This window comes from Callithrix jacchus, chromosome 11 (genome assembly GCF_049354715.1).
Source record: "Callithrix jacchus isolate 240 chromosome 11, calJac240_pri, whole genome shotgun sequence".
Lineage (NCBI taxonomy): Eukaryota > Metazoa > Chordata > Mammalia > Primates > Cebidae > Callithrix > Callithrix jacchus.
Window position 1 is genome coordinate 71,763,418 of NC_133512.1, and position 19,593 is coordinate 71,783,010.

At 39.9% G+C, this 19,593-nt stretch overlaps 1 protein-coding gene and 1 long non-coding RNA gene across 47 annotated transcripts in view; one reads left to right on the top strand and one right to left on the bottom strand.

Annotated features, from left to right (window-relative positions):
• The window catches only part of MAGI2 (membrane associated guanylate kinase, WW and PDZ domain containing 2), a 1,508,583-nt gene that overhangs the window by 1,229,138 nt on the left and 259,852 nt on the right, over window positions 1–19,593 (top strand). The gene's annotated exons all lie outside the window — the stretch shown is intronic.
• The window catches only part of LOC144578385 (uncharacterized), a 285,723-nt gene that overhangs the window by 29,805 nt on the left and 236,325 nt on the right, over window positions 1–19,593 (bottom strand). For both annotated transcript variants that reach the window (XR_013524050.1, XR_013524049.1), the window contains exon 4: window positions 16,159–16,317. This is a non-coding gene — a long non-coding RNA (uncharacterized LOC144578385). The remainder of the gene's footprint in view (window positions 1–16,158; window positions 16,318–19,593) is intronic.

Below are 19,593 nucleotides of genomic sequence, written 5' to 3' on the forward strand. Positions count from 1 at the left end.
CTTTGTCTACGTGATATGCTCCTCCTCCACTGGACCCAATATTTCCTATCATATATCAGACAGTCCACTTTAAAAACACCTTAAATATGTCCTGCTGTCCACAACTTCTCTGCTTCCTGCATTCTCAGTCTGAGCTAATAGTATGATGCTCTTTCCATTTCCCAAGCTAGAACAATAACACTAGCTCTCAAAATTTCTCCTTCTCTCTTAACTCCACATTTAATAAATCTCAACAATCCCTCTTCAGAAATCTCTCTCTCCTTTCTTAAGCCCTGCCATTGGATTAATTCAGGACCTTATTGTCTGTTACCTCAATCAATGCAATAGTCATTTTACATTCCAGTTGAAGCCTAACTTTACCTCCAGAGTTATCTTTTTAAAAAATGATTATGCCACTCCCCTCATAGTGGGAATCATTCCCTGTGAAGATTATAAAGGATTATTAAAAAAAAAAAAAAAAAAAAACGTAATTCCTTAGCCTGGAGTGAGGAAGGCAGCAAATCACACTGCCATGTGTGTACCTATGCAACCATCTTGCATGTTCTGCACATGTACCCCAAAACCTAAAATGCAATAAAAAAAAAGTCTTCCACTATAAAGTCCCAGCTTACCATGTGCAACCTTATGCTGCAATATTCCATCCAGCCACATTAACTCTCCCAGCTGTCCTTTCATGAAACTTGTCTATTTGGCTATAAATGTCCAGACATCTGCCTGGTCTTTATCTGAAACTATTCATGTTAATCAATTTCATTTTTAACCCCACCACCAGGTCCTGATTTTATTTCTCTCTCAGACCATGAAGTCTTCCTTTTCTTCTTCAGAACCAATGCTTGGGGCTGCTTCTCCAGCTTTGAGCTGTAGCTTCTTTCTCTTTGACCACTCTAGTATACAGCTTTCCAGTACTTTCTTCAGACACGTCCCCCAGGGCGCCTCACCTCAGCAGACTCTCATAATTGTCATGATCTCCAGGTTTATCATAATCCTGCAAGTAAAACCCAGACCATGCCTTGCCTTTGCACGAGGTAGAAGGATGCCTCTTGCTGGAATTTCTTTCCCTCCCCTTTAGCTTGCCAATTCCTACTCAAAACACAGGTCACATGTCAATTCCTTGATGAAACCTTCATTGAATCCCCTAAATAGTAATTCACCATATTCCTTATCTGGGTTCCCAAAATATTTCATATATTTTATATAACAGCTACTCCTTTGTATTGTAAAATATTCAGTTCCCACAGTAGATAATGAGCTTCTTACAGATAAGAAAAAGATGTTAATAAAGTATGGATATTTATAATGGCTCTTAAATTCTCTTAAGAATAAGACAAAATATGGGGGTAGAAAGAAGGAATAGAGGAAAGAGAGGGAGAGAGAAAAGAGAAAAAACATTTTAATATCAAAAGTAACTTTCAAACTTTTTTTACCTTGACCTACAATAAGGAATACATCTTACACCATAAATTTACTGTGCACACACACACACAATGGATATTAAAACATTTCAAAGATACTGCTCGCTAATGCAGTACACTTTATTCTAATTTTTAACACTGCTTCTTGAGCTACTAAATTTATTTCTAGAGCATGATACATAAGGATTATTTAGGGATCTTAAAAATGTATTTTCATGCCTGCATTCCAGTCCCAGAGGTTATGATTTAAGTGACCTTGGATGGAACATGGACAAAGAAGTTCTTAAAAGCTGCCCTGATAGTTCTAATATGGCAACTCAGGTATGAACTGCAGGTCTAGAGCCTTGCTATTCACACTGTGATTCATGAACCAGCAGCACTGGTATCACATGAAAACTTGTCAAGATACGCAGAATCCTGGACCCCACGCAGATGGTCCTGGTCAGATACCACACTGTAACTAGATCCCAGGTATCTCATAAGCTCATTCAACTTTAAGAAGCACTGCTGAGCTTAGAGCACAGGGAGGCAGTTAAAGGTAATGGTTTGGAGTGCAAACTCTGGTGACTGTCGCAAGTTACTAACCTCTCAGGCTTTAGTTTTCCCATCTCCCAAACTAGCACATTAACAGTCTTATGACCACAGGATTCCTGTGAGAGTCCCATCATCAGATGATTTGTATTAAGGGTTTCCAACAATGTCTGGCACCTAGCCTCGAACATAACAAGGATAAAATAAGCATCATCTATTTTTATTATCCCCAGTGCCAGCAAAATGACACACAAATAGGCATTCAAAAAATTGTTTTGTTCATTTATTGGAGACTCAGAGAAGTAAAATAATTCACTGAAATTATGTAATTAGTTTACTAAAAATCTAAGAATACAAAGGAGTTCTAAAAATACATTAAGATTTTTTGCAGATGCATAACCCAGACTGTCTGCCCTGCTACTAACCGTTTCTCATTTGGGAGGTTTTGGCATTTGTTGGAGTGCAAGTTTTAGTAAGCGTCTGTATGTGTGAATCCATGTACTAGAAACAGTGGTTTCAGTGAGTTCATTTTGCCCTTGCTCATAAAAGCTGTCTCCTAAGTTGTCGAAGTTACTCACAGGCTATTAAACCATTCCAAGTGTCCATGACCAGCTGACCAGCCCTTATTTGTCCTTCAGCCACTGCCCACATTAATCCTAATTTAAACTGTAAAGTGTGCTTTTAAAAATTGTAAACCATTTTATTTTTAGCATGTATTTTCTGTACTTATTTCTGGAATGAAATTCAAAACGTGATTTTGCCCAGAGAAATTCCTGGTCATTAGTTCAAGCATAACAGTTTTTTGGGGGAAGAAGGAAAATTCTCCTACCATATAATCAAGCTCCCTTGGTTAATGGACACACCAGTGGCCGATTCTGCTCCCATTTGGATGACAGGCAGCCAAGTTTCTCCACTGAGGACAAAACCGCATCTGGAGTCAAATTAAAATTCATGTTCTGAGCTGGTGATCTACCTTAGAGATCAATGAACTATATTATTCCTTTTTGCCTGAAAAATGCTGAATCCACTAGGGAAAGAATATATAAAGGGAATGCGCACCACTTCAAAAGTTCAGCTAGATACTGATAAATATGTTGCATTGACTTCTGGCCAAATCAGAGTGATCAGTTTCTTCAGACAAGAAATGAAGGTTCTCATTTAAAAAAAAAATTCTCCTCTTTCCTCAGCCCACTTAATTAGGGTGGGTGGAGCAGAGAGGAGTGGACATGTGACTAAAAGTCTATTTGTCAAAAGTCCTCAGGAGCAGCTGAGATCAGATAGCAACATAAGAATTAAACTGCATAGTTCTCTATATATTTTAAAACAGAATTGGCTATTTTTCATATTGAAAAGGTCAAAAAATAACTAGAAACTGGTTCTAAAAGCGTCAGTCAGCAAGAGAGTCCAGGCTGATCTTCAGGCTTAAAACTGCAGCATCCAGGTGAATGATATCCTAAATTCAGTGACCCTCAGGGTATCTTAGCTGCAGCTAGGAAAGAAAGGAGAAGACAGGTGGGAGCTAATGAAACCAAATTGATAGGCCTGAGCCAGCACTAAGGAGTCTAACCCATGTTCCCATGTGCAGAGCCCTTTGAGTGGGGAGACAGTCAATCATGGGATATGTGTGTGTTGGTCCATCCCCAGCTTTTCCTCCCATTGAGACTACAGTTGTAGTTTAAGTGAGCACATAAAAAATCCAATGAAAATTCTTGCTTCATTGTCTTCAATAGCAGGATCTATCATTAACTAAAGAGGCAGTGCTTAACTACTATCAATAGGGAAATTAAAAACTGAAAATTGTAAGATTTGCCTCACACAGGACACTTGCAGGCATCCTCAAATCCAGCGGCAATCCTAAGCACCAGCTGAAACATGGCAAGTTTACAAGCTTCAGGTTGACCTCTGGGAAAGCTCAGAATTTAAGCTGGAAATAGAATGGCCTTTGAGACAGGGCAAGTAAGCAGTGCTCAGCATAGTCTGGGGGATTTGGAAGGGCATCCTGATGCTGCAGGATCAGGTGGCACTCATGGCTTGGAGAAGCTATCTCCTTTGGGAAAAAGAAAATCACTTGTCTAGCTCAACTGAGACCCATCACCCTATGATCAATCCACAGATACCTTCTTCACAAAGACAAATTGTGGCGGGCATGGGAGGGATGGTTGTTAACGGTGGTACTAAATTTGTATCTAATTTAGAGGTAAAGCCAGGAAAGGACAGGAAAGAGCCACTGAACTCTAACGTTCTCAGCTTACAATATATTGTGTGTAAGAGGCTTGCAAAACACAAGACTTCCTCTTTCAGTATTCCTGACAACTGGTCATCTCACCGCAGTTCAGTTATAATAAGGAAGTGAAGGATGAAAGCAAATTGATATTTATTAAGTGTTCATTATGTGTCCGCACATACAATCTTGTTTAATGCTCCCGAGAGTCTCATGGCATGTATTACCACCTCCATTTTATCAGGTTTGAAAGATTAGATTGAGATGTTGAGTATGTTCCAAGGAACTCAGGAGTAAGTGGTGGAGCCAGGAGGGTGGAACTGTAAAGCCTTTACACGCAGAAGGTGGGCACTCAGGGACTGCAACAATGACATCACTGGAGTTTGTTAGAAATAGGGAATATCAAGTACCTCCCCAGACCATCTGCATCAGGAATTGCCTTTTAACTGGATCTTCAGGTGATGGGTATACCTGCCTCTCATGAAAAAAAAAAAAAAAAAAAAAAAAAAAAAAAAGCACAGCTCTGAAGCTTGTTTTCCCATCATTTCACTCTATGAGAGGGGCGTTATCCCTTCACAGTAGAGCCATAATCATTAGATATTCTTCATTTAATTGAATCAAAATCTCCTTCCTCATAACCTTTACTTGCTATACTTCAAAGAATCATCAGGTATCTTTTTTTTCTTTTCCATTTTTCTAATCTAAGCTCAACTCTTTATATCCATTAAATTTCCTCTTCAGTCTAAATCTGCAGTCTGAGATCCTTTTGAATCCTGATGCATTCCTCCAACACTTATAATCTATATATTTAATAGGCATACTTTGCTGGTATTCATTCATGATATATTGATATTTTTAAAGACTTTAAAATACATACTGATATGGTTTGGCTGTGTCCTCACCCAAAATCTCATCTTGAATTGTAATCCCCATAATCCCATGTCAAGGGAGAGACCAGGTGGAGGTGATTGAATCGGGGGTAGTTTCTCCCATGCTGTTCTAGCTATAGTGAGTTCTCACAAGATCTGATGGTTATAAGGGGCTCTTCTCCCCTTCACTCAGTACTTCTCCTTCCTGCCACCTTGTGAAGATGGTGCCTTGCTTCCTCTTATCCTTCCACCGTGATTGATTGAAAGTTTCCTAAGGCCTCTCCAGCCATGCTGAACTGTCAATTAAACCTCTTTGCTTTAGCAATTACCCAGTTTCAGGCAGTTCTTTATAGCAGTATGAAAATGGACTAATAGACATATTCTCTCATTCTGAATACAGTCACAAATAGAGTCTGGTGCCATGGCGATACTAATTCACTTGTCAACTCTTGTTATTCCGAAAGCTACACATTATCCCGGTGTATTTTCCAGGTGCTATTTCACCAACTTATCTCCATCAGGAGTTTTATTTGGTGTCTTGCTAAACTCAAAATACTCTATGAGACTATCCTAATAACCTTGCTTCATGGAAAAAAATAAGGTTAACTAAAAATGATTAATTTTTAATCAACCTATGATGGCTTCTAGTATTTATTCTTTCTTTTCAAAGTGCTCATGAATAATTTTCTAATATTCTGTTCTAAAAGAGTACCAAGTCTTACCTGTTTGTGGTTTCTAGAAACATTTTTATCCTCTTTAAAAAGGAGAAAGAAAACCTGCCTGGCTTTCATGTTCTGTATTCTCCCATTCACTCTCATTTCTCACAGAATTTTTACTGTGAGTTCTTTCAAGAGAATAAACTTTGAATGCTTGAAATAAAATAAGATGTTTCTAGTGCCATTGAATTGCCTTTTACAACAATCACTTCATCTATGAAACAGACAGAATAAGAGAGGATATATGGGAAGGCATTATCTAAACTATAAAGCATATATTGATTTATACTGTTTACTTTAGTACTTTGCTGGTATTAAAGCAACTTTGGATTTAAAAAGAAGCTTTGGAATATAATCAGTGTCCTGGAGACTTAAACTCATTTAGCGGTTGATGCTCTTTTACCTTGATTCTGTCTGTCCTCATTCTGCTACCACTTAGAGTCCCTATTCCAAATTCTTTGCAAAGGCCTCTGAAGTGATACTATTTATCTTGCCAAGACTTTCTCTTAGACCAAAAGTTAGCAAACTGTGACAAGTAGGCAAACCCAGCACACCACCTATTTTTGCAAATAGTTTTAATTGGAACAGCTAAGGTCATTTATTTACATATTGTCTGTGAATGGTTTTGTGCTACAACAGCATAGTTGAAATGTTGCAACAAAGACCATGTGGCCCAGAAAGAAGCCAAGAATATTTACTATCTTGTCTTTTCCAGGAAATGTTTGCTGACCCCTGCCTTAGACTATAAGTTTTAGAAATAAAGGACTTTGAGTATAAAATTTTCTGCATACAATTCCTAATCCAACTTTGAACTTAATTAGGTAATAAATTATTTTATGGTAATTTCGTTAACAGGAGTTTATGGCCCAGATATAATTCTGAAATAAAATGCTGCAGAATGATTTGCTTGATCAATCTGGATTAACAAAGATACTTAGCTAGAAAACCCTGTTGATTTCAAGCCTTTTTGACTGCATGAGGGGTGGGAGGGTCACAATATTTCTATTTTCAGCATTAAGAAGTCATAAATATTAAGCCGAAATGCATCTTTTATGATTATTTGACTGCTGTATATGTTAAAAATTAGCTATCAGTTTCCATTATCCAACAAAGTAAATATCAGTGGAAATAATATAGAAGTGTAGGCTGAATGCAGGATATGACCTGGATTTCCTTTTATTCACTTTATTATTTTACTTTTTAGAGACCAGGTCTCACTATGTTGCCCAGGCTGGTCTTGAACTCCTGAGCTCTAGTGATTGTCCGCCTTGGCCTCCCAAAGTTCTGGGATTATGGATTTCCTTTTAAAATAATTTTCCTAGTGCAGTGCGTTCTCACAATATTGGAATATTCTAAAATTTCAGTGCAGAGGAAAAGTTTTCTGAAAATAAGAATCTCAAGAGTCAAAGCTTGAAATCACTGTGTTTTCTGGGCCTTCTTCAATAAAGAATTTCGGATGAAGTACATGTTATTCTGTATGACAGTCTGTTGATTGTTTCCAAGAGAATAATAACAAGCTGTCCTTGAAAATAATGGCTGGTGATGGAATTAGCTCTAGAGAATTAAGGTAGTATTTGCCAAGAAAGAAGGTCAGCCTGATGCTATGTCAAACATGTCATTTATTAACCTGAATAAGTAAATATACCTAATAAATTACAAAGTGCTTGGTGGCTGAGTTACCTGACCACTGTTTTTAAATATTCTTATTAACATTTCTTGTCTGTAAAAATGATTGTAAATTTCGTGCTTCTCTGAAACAGTATTTTAAATTCCCTGAAAGCAATATTCTCAAGAGGTCATGGGAGAGAACAGCTAGGAAATTCTTTTTCAGAATTGTGATCTAGCTTGGGTACTTGGGTAACTAACAATATAATGCATCAGTCATCTATACTATAGAATGCATGCCCATTCCTAAGTGGTTATTGCTGTATTCCATGGCATCTATTATTTGCCTAAAAAGCAATAAATCTGTTTAGCAAAGTAACCCAAAAGACCCCATTAAAAGTGATATTTTAAATGTCAATGAGCATGTATTCTATTAATGTTAATAGCCCATAAATGGGGGAAATGGATGAAAAATATTGCCTTTTCTGCATGTTAAAACTCAGGAGTAATTATTTTTCATTTTTCACTTAAAGATAAACACCTGGTTAGGTGTTTAACACAACATTAAGTAAATGCCTCAGTGCCACAAGGTGATAAATGTGTAATATTTAACAGATGAGTAAATTAAAATTGTGTCCAAAAGAGCAAAAACAATCACAAATTAAATATGAATCTGCACACACAGTATATGATATGGTGTGTCACAACTTCCCTAAAAAGCAGGAGACTCAGACATGCCAGTTTATCTATTTGGAATAGCTTAAACCTTCCCTTAGGCAAATGTTTTTAGACTATGTGTCATTTAAATTGTTAGACATAAGCCGTATTTCTAACTGAGAGTTCTGATGCTACCATTTGAGTCAATAGGAGATACGATCCCAGAACTGAAGAAGTCTGATTAATCCAAAGAATCTGATCCCCATTCAATTTACCTGTACCAAGTAAGAAAGGCCTAAAAATCAACTACTGAAACCAGGTAGTGTGAAACCAGTTCAGGTAGGTTAAAATCCCTTTCCCACAATCCCTGTTACATATCCCCGCCTTAATCACTAACTCCTACCATAATCTTCATTTTTCTTCAATAAGTTTAAATAGATACACTGTATAGTTGCAGAAACAGAAGATCAGAACTTCTGTTTTCAGTAGTCTGAGCTTTGGTCTCTGTATCAGCTAGTGCTCTCCAGAGAAACAAAACCAGAGTAGGTATTGGGCTCACACAAATCACGAGGGCTGGCAAGTTCAAAATCTGAAGGGCAGGGAAGCAGGCTGGAAACTCTTGGACAGGAACTGATGGTTCAGTTCAATGTTTGGGGGGTTTTTATTTTGAGATGGAGTCTCGCTCTATATCCCAGGCTGGAGTGCAATGGCGCTATCTTGGCTCACTGCAACCTCTGCCTCCGGGTTCAAGCAATTCTCCTGCCTCAGCCTCCCAAGCACCTGGGATTACAGGCACCCACCATCATGCCTGGCTAATTTTTGTATTTTTAGTAGAGACGGGGTTTCACCATATTGGCCAGGCTGGTTTCGAACTCCTGACCTTGCGATCCAGCTGCCTCAGCCTCCTGTAATGCTGGGATTACAGGCATGAACCACCATACCTGGTCAATCGATGGTTCAGTTTTGAGGTGAAATTTTATCTTCCTCAGGGGAACCTCAATTTAATTATTAAGGCCTTTCAACTGATTTGGTACTGGCCAAAGTACCAAGGATGATCTCCTTTACTTAAAGTCAGTTAATTGTAGATGTTAACTACATCTACAAAATATATTTAGCAAGCAGCATTGAGATTAGTGTCTTATTGAATAAATGGGACTATAGTGTAAGCCAGCTTGACAAGTAAAACTATCGCAGTCCTTATGAAAGAAAAATCTTCCACATCTATATTTGACTAGTACTCTCTTCTTTACCTTGTTTTTCTTCAGAGAGCTCATAAAAACTATATCCAGATCTACAAAACACAAGGTGGGAGTTTAGGCAATTATTGAAATATTTAAATTATGAGTTTTTGCTTATCTGAACTCTTCACTAGTAACTTGGTCACTTTCTATTCCCAAACCTGCCCTTGAGGGACAGCAGTCCCATGAAATCAACAACGAATTAATGGTACTCTGGATCAGGGCAGGGACACTGAAAAACCTTAGAATGCATGTTTGGTTGTTGTGATTTTTTCATAATTCCCAGTATTCCCCAGGATAAGCATCTTTTACCCTACTTTGCTTAGATACTGACTTGAGTTTCCTCATAAATCAAGATGCTATTGCTCCTACTACCCTTTTGTTTTCCCCTCTAGAGTCAGATAAAAATATGAAGCCAAACTTCCAGCTAAACTTTCCAATTCACATACGCTGATCTTGGATCACATTCTCCTAACCCAATCTGTTAAGTCACTTTCCGACTTCCTCCTCCTCTTCGCTCTTCTGTCTGCTTGCTCTGGTCAGTTACTTTTCTATGCATTTTCTACCTCTCTCTACCAGACTTTTTTTGTATTAAGTTCTGGGGTACATGTGCAAAACATGCAGGTTTGTTATAGAGGTATACATGTACCATGATGGTTTGCTGCATACATCACCGTCATCTACGTTCGGTATTTCTTCTAATGGTATCCCTCCCTGATCCCCCCACCCCCTACTATCCCACACCTAGGCCCCCACCCCCTGTCATCCCTGGTGTGTGATGTTCCTCCCACTGTGTCCATGTGTTCTCATTGTTCAACTCCCACTTATGAGTGAGAACATGCAGTGTTTGGTTTTCTGGTCTTGTGTCAGTTTGCTAAGAATGATGGTTTCCAGCTTTATCCATGTCCCTGAAAGGAACATGAACTCATCCTTTTTTATGGCTGCATCCCTTTTTATGGCTTCCATGGTGTATATGTGCCATATTTTCTTTATCCAGTCTATTACTAATGGGCATTTGGGTTAGTTTCAAGACTTTGCTATGGTGAACAGTGCCACAATGAACATATGTGTGCATGTGTCTTTATAATCGAATGATTCATAATCTTTGGGGATATACCCAGTAATGGGATTGGTGGGTCAAACAGTATTTCTAGTTCTAGATCCTTGAGGAATTGCCACACTGTCTTCCACAATGGTTGAACCAATTTACACTCCCACCAACAGTATAAAAACATTCCTATTACCCCACATCCTCTCCATCATCTATTGTCTGATTTTTTTTAATGATCAACATTCTAACTGGCTTGAGATGGTATCTGAATGTGGTTTTGATTTGCATTTCTCTAAGGCCTGCATAAATGTCTTCTTTTGAGAAACTTCTATTCATATCCTTTGCCCACTTTTTGATAGGGTTGTTTTTTCTTGTAAATGTGTTTAAGTTCTGTGTAAATTCTGGATATTAGCCATTTGTCAGATGGGTAGATTGCAAAAATTTTTTCCCATTCTATTGGTTGTTGGTTCATTCTAATGATAGTTTTTTGTTTTTTGCTATGCAGAAGCTCTTTTTCATTAGATCCTGTCTATTTTGGCTTTTGTTGCCATTGCTTTCAGTGTTTTAGTCATGAAGTCCTTGCCCGTGTCCTGTATGGTATTGCCTAGGTTTTCTTCTAGGCACCCACTGTCTATCCAGTCCCAGTGAGATGAACCTGGGACCTCAGTTGGAAATGCAGAAATCACTCACCTTCTGCCTCACTCTCGCTGGGAACTGTGAACTGGAGCTGTTCCTATTCAGCCATCTTGGTGGAAAAACCAGACTTCCTAGATGTAGCCAGCAGAGAGCCACTACATCTATAGTGTCACTACTTGTTCTCTCTCCAATTTCCTGTACTATTGTCTCTACTCTCAAAAGCCTACTGAAACTAAGTTTGGGAATATCCTTGAGGTATACCCAGTGGGCATAGTCAATGGCTACTTTCCAGTCTCATGTTCTATTGTTGCCACATTGTAAACAGGTATCAGCCCTTCTTCAAACAAACACCATTCTTCTCTGGCACCCGACAATAATAACTCTCCTCTGAAACCTCAAAATCTCACTTTTCCTGTCTCCTTCATTGGCTTCTCTTCCCTCAGAATCTACTCTCTTGCTAACCCCATTTTCTAAAGCTTGCTGCACTTTTGGATAGCTCTTTTTTGGGAATCTCATGCCTTCTTAAAATGTTGAGTGGCTACTAATTTTTTGCATTTGGCAAATATTTGCAAGCCCTTACTCTGTGTCATTGCTATCCTGGATGCCCACTCGATAAATGAGAAGTAAGGGTGATTGTTTTCTATATTATTACAAAGAAAAAAGGTAAAACATTTTTCATTTTGTTTTGATACTTTTGTAATCACTGGTTATTTTTAATATTTCACTGAAGTATTGAATGGGAATTATGCATTGAATCATAATAAATTATGCTAGTTTTCCTTGCTAAAATCAAAGTTTACTATATTTTAAGCTCAAGGACTATATTTTACTCATCTTTGTATGTGCTGGGACTTCATATTAAATAGATACAAAAACATTAAAATTACTTTTTATATTTAAAAATACACAGTAAGTTATACTGGTTGACTCATACTGATTGATTGATTAGAACTACAATTGCGGACTTCTGGCAAGATGGCCGAATAGGAACAGCTCCCAGCAAAATCAACTCAGAAGGCAGGTGATTTCTGGATTTCCAACTGAGGTACTTGGCTCATCCCACTGGGACTGGTCAGACGGTGGGTGCAACCCATGGAGGGCAAGCCAAAGCAGGGTGGGGTGTCACCTCGCCTGGGAAGCACCAGGTGGAGGAAGGCCTGAGGGGCCTTGCCGTGAGGAACCGTATGCTCCAGACCAGATACTTTGCTTTTCCCACAGTCTCTGCAACCCACAGACCAGGAGACTCCATATGGTGCATACACCACCAGGGCCCTGAGTTTCAAGCGAAAAACAGGGCAGCTGTTTGGATACACACCAAGCTAGATGCAGGAGATTTTTTCATACCCCAGTGGAGCCTGCAGCGCCTGTGAGACAGAACCATTCACTCCCCTAGAAATGGGGCTGAAGCCAGGAAGCCAAAGGGTCTTGCTCAGCTGATCCCACTCCCATGGAGCCCAGCAAGCTAAGATCCACTGACTAGAAATTCCAGCTGCCAGCACAGCAGTCTGAAGTCAATCAACTTGGGACACTTGAGCTTGGTGGAGGGGAGGGGCATCGCCATACTGAGGCTTGAGTAGGTTGTTTTCTCCTCATAGCGTAAACAAAGCTGCCTGGTGTTGGAACTGGGCGGAGCCCACTGCAGCTCCACAGTGCAGCTGTAGCCAGACTGCCTCTCTAGATTCCTCCTCTCTGGTCAGCTCAACTCTAAAAGAAAGGCAGCAGCCACAGTCGGGAGCTTATAGATCAAACAACTCTCATCTCCCTGGGACAGAGCACCTGGAGCAGCTGTGGGCATAGCTTCAGAAGACCTAAATGACCCTTCCTGCTGGCCCTAAAGAGAGCAGTGGATCTCCCAGCATAATACTCAACCTCTGCTAAGGGACAGACTACCTCCTCAAGTGGGTCCCTGACCCCATGCCTCCTAACTGGGAGACACCTCCCAGCAGGGGTCAACACACACCTCATATAGGAGAGCTCTGGCTGGCATCTGGTGGGTGCCCCTCTGGGAAGAAGCTTCCAGAGAAAGGAACAGGCAGCAATCTTTGCTGTTCTGCAGCCTCCACTGGTGATACAGGCAAACGGTCTGGAGTGGACCTCCAGCAGAACTGCAGCAGAGGGGCCTCTTAGAAGGCAAACTAACAAACAGAAAGGAATACCATCAACAAAACCAAAGGGACATACACAGAAACTCCATCCGAAGCTCACCAACATCAAAGACCAAAGGTAGATAAATCCATGAAGATGGGGAGAAACAAGCACAAAAAGGCTCAAATTCCAAAATCCAGAATGCCTCTTCTCCTCCAAAGGAACACCACAGTTTGCCAGCAAGGGAACAAAGCTTGACAGAAAATGAGTCTGATGAACTGACAGAAGTAGGCTTCAGAAGGTGGGTAATAACAAACTCCTCCAAGCTAAAGGAACACGTTCTAACCCAATGCAAGGAAGTTAAGAACCTTGAAAAAAAGGTTAGAGGAATTGCTAACTAGAATAACCAGTTTAGAGAAGAACATAAATGACCTGATGTAGCTGAAAAACAGCATGAGAACTTCGTGATGCATACACAAGTATCAATAGCTGAATCCATCAAGTGGAAGAAAGGATATCAGTGATTGAAGATCAACTTAAAGTCCATCCAAGTCTGCAGTTGACTTGGGACACTCAAGCTTGGAGGGGCATCCGCCATGACTGAGACTTGAGTAGGTAGTTCTCCCCTCACAGTGTAAGCAAAGCTGCCTGGAATTAGAACTGGGCGGAGCCCACCACAGCTCCACAAAGCAGCTGTAGCCAGACTGCCTCTCTTGATTCTTTCTCTCTGGAAGAAAGAGAGCATAAAGACAAGATTAGAGGGAAAAAAAATGAAAAGAAACAAAGCCTCCAAGAAATATGGAATTGTGAAAAGACCAAATTTACATTTAATGAATGTACCTGAAAGTGATGTAAAGAACGGAAGCAAGCTCGAAAACACTTCAGGATATTGTCTAGGAGAATTTCCTCAGCCTAGAAAGACAGGCCAACATTTAAATTCAGAAAATACAGAGAATACCACAAAGATATTTCTTTAGAAGAGTAACCCCAATACACATAATCGTCAGGTTCACCAAGGTTGAAATGAAGGAAAAACATGTTTAAGAGCAGCCAGAGAGGTCAGGTTACCCACAAAGGAATCGGACTAACAGCACATCTCTCTGCAGAAACCCTACAAGCCAGAAGAGAGTGGGGGCCAATATTGAACATCCTTAAAGAAAATAATTTTCAACCTAGAATTTCATATCCAGCCAAACTAAAATAAAAAAGCAAAGGAGAACTAAAATCAACAAATAGATAGACCACTATGGCTAGACTATTAAGTAAGAACAGAGAAGGATCAAATAGGCACAATAAAAAATGATAAAGGAGAGACTACCACTGATCCTATAGAAATACTAACTACTATCAAAGAATACTATAAACACCTCTACACAAATAAACTAGAAAATCTAGAAGAAATGGATAAATTCCTAGACACATACACCCTCCCAAGACTGAACCAGGAAGAAGTCAAATCTCTGAATAGACCAATAACAAGTTCTGAAATTCAGGTAGTAATTAACATCCTACCAATCTATAAAAGCCCAGAACCAGATGGATTCCCAGCCAAATTCTACCAGAAGTACAAAGATGAGCTGGTATGATTCCTTCTGAAAATATACCAAACAATAGGAAACAAGGGACTACTCCTAACTCATTTTATGAGGCTAGCCTCATTCTGATACCAAAACCTGGCAGACACACACACACATACACATACACACACACACACACACACACACAAAATGGAAAAACATTCCATGTTCATGGATATTAAGAATCAGTATCATGAACATGGCCATACTGCCCAACGTAATTTATATAATTAATGATATCCCCCTCAAGCTACCATTGACTTTCCACACAGAATTAGAAAAAACTACTTTAAATTTTATACAGAAGAAAAAGAGCCTGTATAGCCAAGACAATCCTAAGCAAAAAGAACAAAGCTGGAAGTGTCATGCTACCTGACTTCAAACTATACTATAAGGCTACAATAACCAAAACAGCATGGTACTGACTATAAAACATATATAGAACAATGGAACAGAACAGAGGCCTCAAAAATAACACCGCACATCTACAACCATTGGATCTTTGACAAAACTGACAAAAACAAGCAATGGGGAAAGGATTCCCTATTTAATAAATGGTGTTAGGGGTTCCACCAAGATGGCCAAATAGGAACACCTCAAACCACAGTTCCCAGTGAGAACGACACAGAAGATGAGTGATCTCTGCATTTCCAACTGAGGTACCAGGTTCATTTCATGGGACTAGACAGACAGTGGGTGCAGCCCTAGGAGGCAAGCAGAAGCAGGATGGGGCATCTCCTCACCAGGGAAGTACAAGGGGTCAGAAAACTCCCTCTACTAGTCAAGCAAAAGCCATTAAGGACTTTTCAAGACACTCTGGCACTCTGAATCAGATACTGCACTTTTCCCACAGTCTTCACAATGCACAGACCAGGAGATTCCTTCCAGGGCCTACACCACCAGCAGCCCAGATTTCCAGCACAAAACTGGGTTGCCGTTTTAGCCACAGTATTTTTTTTTTCCTCATACCCCAGTGGTATCTGGAATGCCAGCAAGACAGAACCAGTCACTCCCCTAAAAAAGGGGGCTGAAGCCAGGGAGCCAAGTGATCCCTGTGGTCCCACCCCCACAAAGACCAGCAAGCTAAGATCCACTGGCTTGAAATACTCTCAGCCAGCACAGCAGTCTTATCTCAACCAGGGATGTTTAAGCTCAGTTGGGGGAGGGGTGTCCATCATTTCTGAGGCTCAGGTAGGCGGTTTTTACCTCACCTGTGTAAACAAAGTCACTGGGACATTTACATAGCAATTGGGTGGAGGCCATGACAGCTCAGCAAGGCCTCTGCAGGCAGACTGTCACCACACAGTCTTAGTGAGCAGGACATCGCTGAAAAAAGGCAGCAGCCCCTCAAGGACTTATAACTAAAGCCCCCACCTTCCTGGGACAGAGCACCTGGGAAAATGGGAGGTCATGGGTTCAGCTTCAGCAGACTTAAACATCCCTACCTGGCAGCTCTGAAGGGAGCGATGGATCTCCCAGCACAGTGCTTGAGCTCTGATAAGGGACAGACTGCCTCCTCAAGAGGCTCCCTAACCCTTATGTATCCTTACAGGGAGATACCTCATACAGGAGAGCTCTGTCTGGCATCTGGCAGGTACCCTTCTTGGAGGAGGCTTCCAGAGGAAGTAACAGGCAGCAATCTCTGCTGTTCTGCAGCCCCCACGGGTGATTCCCAAGCAAGCAGGGTTTGGAATGGATCTCCAGCAAACTCCAGCAGACCTGCAAGAGAGGGGCCTGACTGTTAGAAGGAAAACTAACAAACAGAAAGAGTTTCAACATCCAACAGAAAGGATGTCCACTCAGAGACCCCATCCAAAAGTCACCAACTCCAAACAGCAAAGATAGATAAATCCATGAAGCTGGGAAGATATCAGCACAAAAAGGCTGAAATCGCCAAAAACAAGAATGCCCCTTCTCCTTCAAGGGATCACAACTCCTCACCATCAAGGGAACAAAACTGGATGGAGAATGAGTTTGACAAATTGACAGAAGCAGGCTTCAGAAGGTGAGTAATAACAAACTTCTCCAAGCTAAAGGAACATGTCCTAACCTAATGCAAGGAAACTAGGAACCTTGAAAAAAGGTTAGACGAAATGCTAACTAGAATAACCAACATAGATAAGAACATAAACGACTTGATAGAGCTGAAAAACACAGCATGAGAACTTCGTGAAGCATACACAAGTTTCAATAGCTGAGTCAATCAAGCAGAAGAAAGGATATCAGAGATTGAATATCGACTCAATGAAATAAAGTGACAAGGCAAGATTAGAGAAAAAGGAGTGAAAAGAACAAACCTCCAAGAAATATGGGATAATGTGAAAAGACCAAATCTATGTTTCATAGGTGTACCTGAAAGTGACGGGGAGAATGAATCCAAGTTGGAAAACAATCTTCAGGATATTATCCAGGAGAACTTCTCAACCCTAGCAAGATAGGCCAACATTCAAATTCAGGAAATACAGAGAATACCAAAGATACTCCTCAAGAAGAGCAACCCCAAGGCACATAATCATCGGATTCACCAGGGTTGAAATCAAGGAAAAAATGCTAAGGGCAGCCAGAGAGAAAGGTCGCATTACCCACAAAGGGAAGCCCATCAGACTCACTGTGGATCTCTCGGCAGAAACCCTACAAGCCAGAAGAGAGTGGGGGCCAATATTCCACATCTTTAAAGAAAAGAATTTTCAACTGAGAATTTCATATCCAGCCAAACTAAGATTCACACAAGTGAAGGAGAAATAAAATCCTTTTTGGACAAGCAACTGCTGAGAGATTTTATCACTACCAGGCCTGCCTTAAAAGAGATCCTGAATGAAGCAGTAAACATGGAAAGGAACAACTGGTACCAGCCACCGCAAAATGGTACCAAATTATAAAGACCATCGACACTCTGAAACTGCACCAACTCAAGGGCCAAACAACCAGCTAGAATCAAAACAGCATGATCAAATGCATATATAACAATATTAACCTTAAATGTAAATGGGCTAAATGCTCCAATCAAAAGACACAGATTGGCAAATTGAATAGAGTTAAGACCCATCGATATGCTGTATTCAAGAGACCCATCTCACATGCAAAGGCACACACAGGCTCAAAATAATGGGATGGAGGAGTATTTACCAAGCAAATGGAAATCAAAAAAAGCAGGGGTTGCAATCCTAGTCTCTAATATAATGGACTTTAAACGAACAAAGATCAAAAGAGACAAAGAAGGGCATTACATAATGGTAAAGGGATCAATGTAACAAGAAAAGCTAACTATCCTAAAAATATATGCACCCAATACAGGAGCATCCAGATACATGAAGCAATTTCTTAATGACCTATAGACAGACAGACTCCAACACAATAATAACACCCACTGTCAATATTAGATCAACATGACAGAAAATTAACAAGGATATCCAGGACTTGAACTCACATCTGGACCAAGTGAACCTAATAGACATCTACAGAACTCTCCACCACAAATCCACAGAATATACATTCTTCTGAGCACCACATCACACTGATTCTAAAATTGACCACATAATTAGAAGTAAAACAAACACACCTCAGCAAGTGCAAAAGAATGGAAATCATAACAGTCTCTCAGACCACAGTGCAATCAGATTAGAACTCAGAAGAAAGAAACTCAGTCAAAACTGCACAACTACATGGAAACTGAACAACCTGCTCTTGAATGACTGCTGGATAAATAATGAAATGAAGGCAAAAATAAAAATGTTCTTTGAAACTAGTTAGAACAAAGACACAACATACCATAATCTCTGGGACACACTGAAAGCAGTGTCTAGAGGGAAACTTATAACACTAAATGCCGGCAAGAGAAATGAGGAAACATCTAAAATTGATCCCCTAATATCATGACTAAAAGAACTAGAGGAGCAAGATCAAACAAATTCAAAAGCTAGCAGAAGACAAGAAATAACCAAGATCAGAGAGGAACTGTTGGAGATAGAGACACACACACAAAAAAAAAACTTTCAAAAATTCAGGAGCTGGTTTTTTGAAAAGATCAACAAAATGGATAGACTGCTACCCAGATTAATAAAGAAGAAAAGAAAGAAGAATCAAACAGATGCAACAAAAAGTGATAAAGGGGATATCACCATTGATTCCCCAGAAATACAAACTACCATCAGAGATTACTACAAACACCTCTATGCACATAAACAGTAAATCTAGAAGAAACTGGTAAATTCCTGGACACTTACACCCTCCCAAGACTAAACTAGGAAGAAGTCGAATCCCTGAATAGACCAATAACAAGGACTGAAACTGAGGCAGCAATTAATAGCCTACCAACCAAAACAAGTCCAGGACCAGACAGGTTCTCAGCTGAATTCTACCAGATGTACAAAGAGGAGGTAGTACCATTCCTTCTGAAACTATTTCAAACAATACAAAAAGAGGGAATCCTCCCTAACTCATTTCATGATACCAACATCATCTTGATACCAAAACCTGGCAGAGACACAACTAAAAAAGAAAATTTTAGGCCAATATCGATGATGAACATTGATGCAAAAATCCTCAATAAAATACTGGCAAACTGAATCCAACAGCACATCAAAAAGCTTATCCATCATGATCAAGTCGGATTCATCCCTGGGATGTAAGCCTGGTTCAACATATGCAAATCTATAAACATAACCCATCACATAAACAAAACCAAAACAGAAACCACATGATAATTTCAGTAGATACAGAGAAGGCCTTCAACAAAATTCAACAGCCCTTTATGCTAAAAACTCTCAATAAACTAGGTATTGATGGAATGTAACTCAAAATAATAAGAGCTATTTATGACTTATTCATACTGAATGGGCAAAAACTGGAAGCATTCCCTTTGGAAACTGGAACAAGACAAAGATGCCCTCCGTCACCATTCCTATTCAATATACTATTGGAAGTTCTAGCCAGGGCAATCAGGCAAGAAAAAGAAAGGATATTGAGTTAGGAAAAGAGGAAGTTGAATTGTCTCTA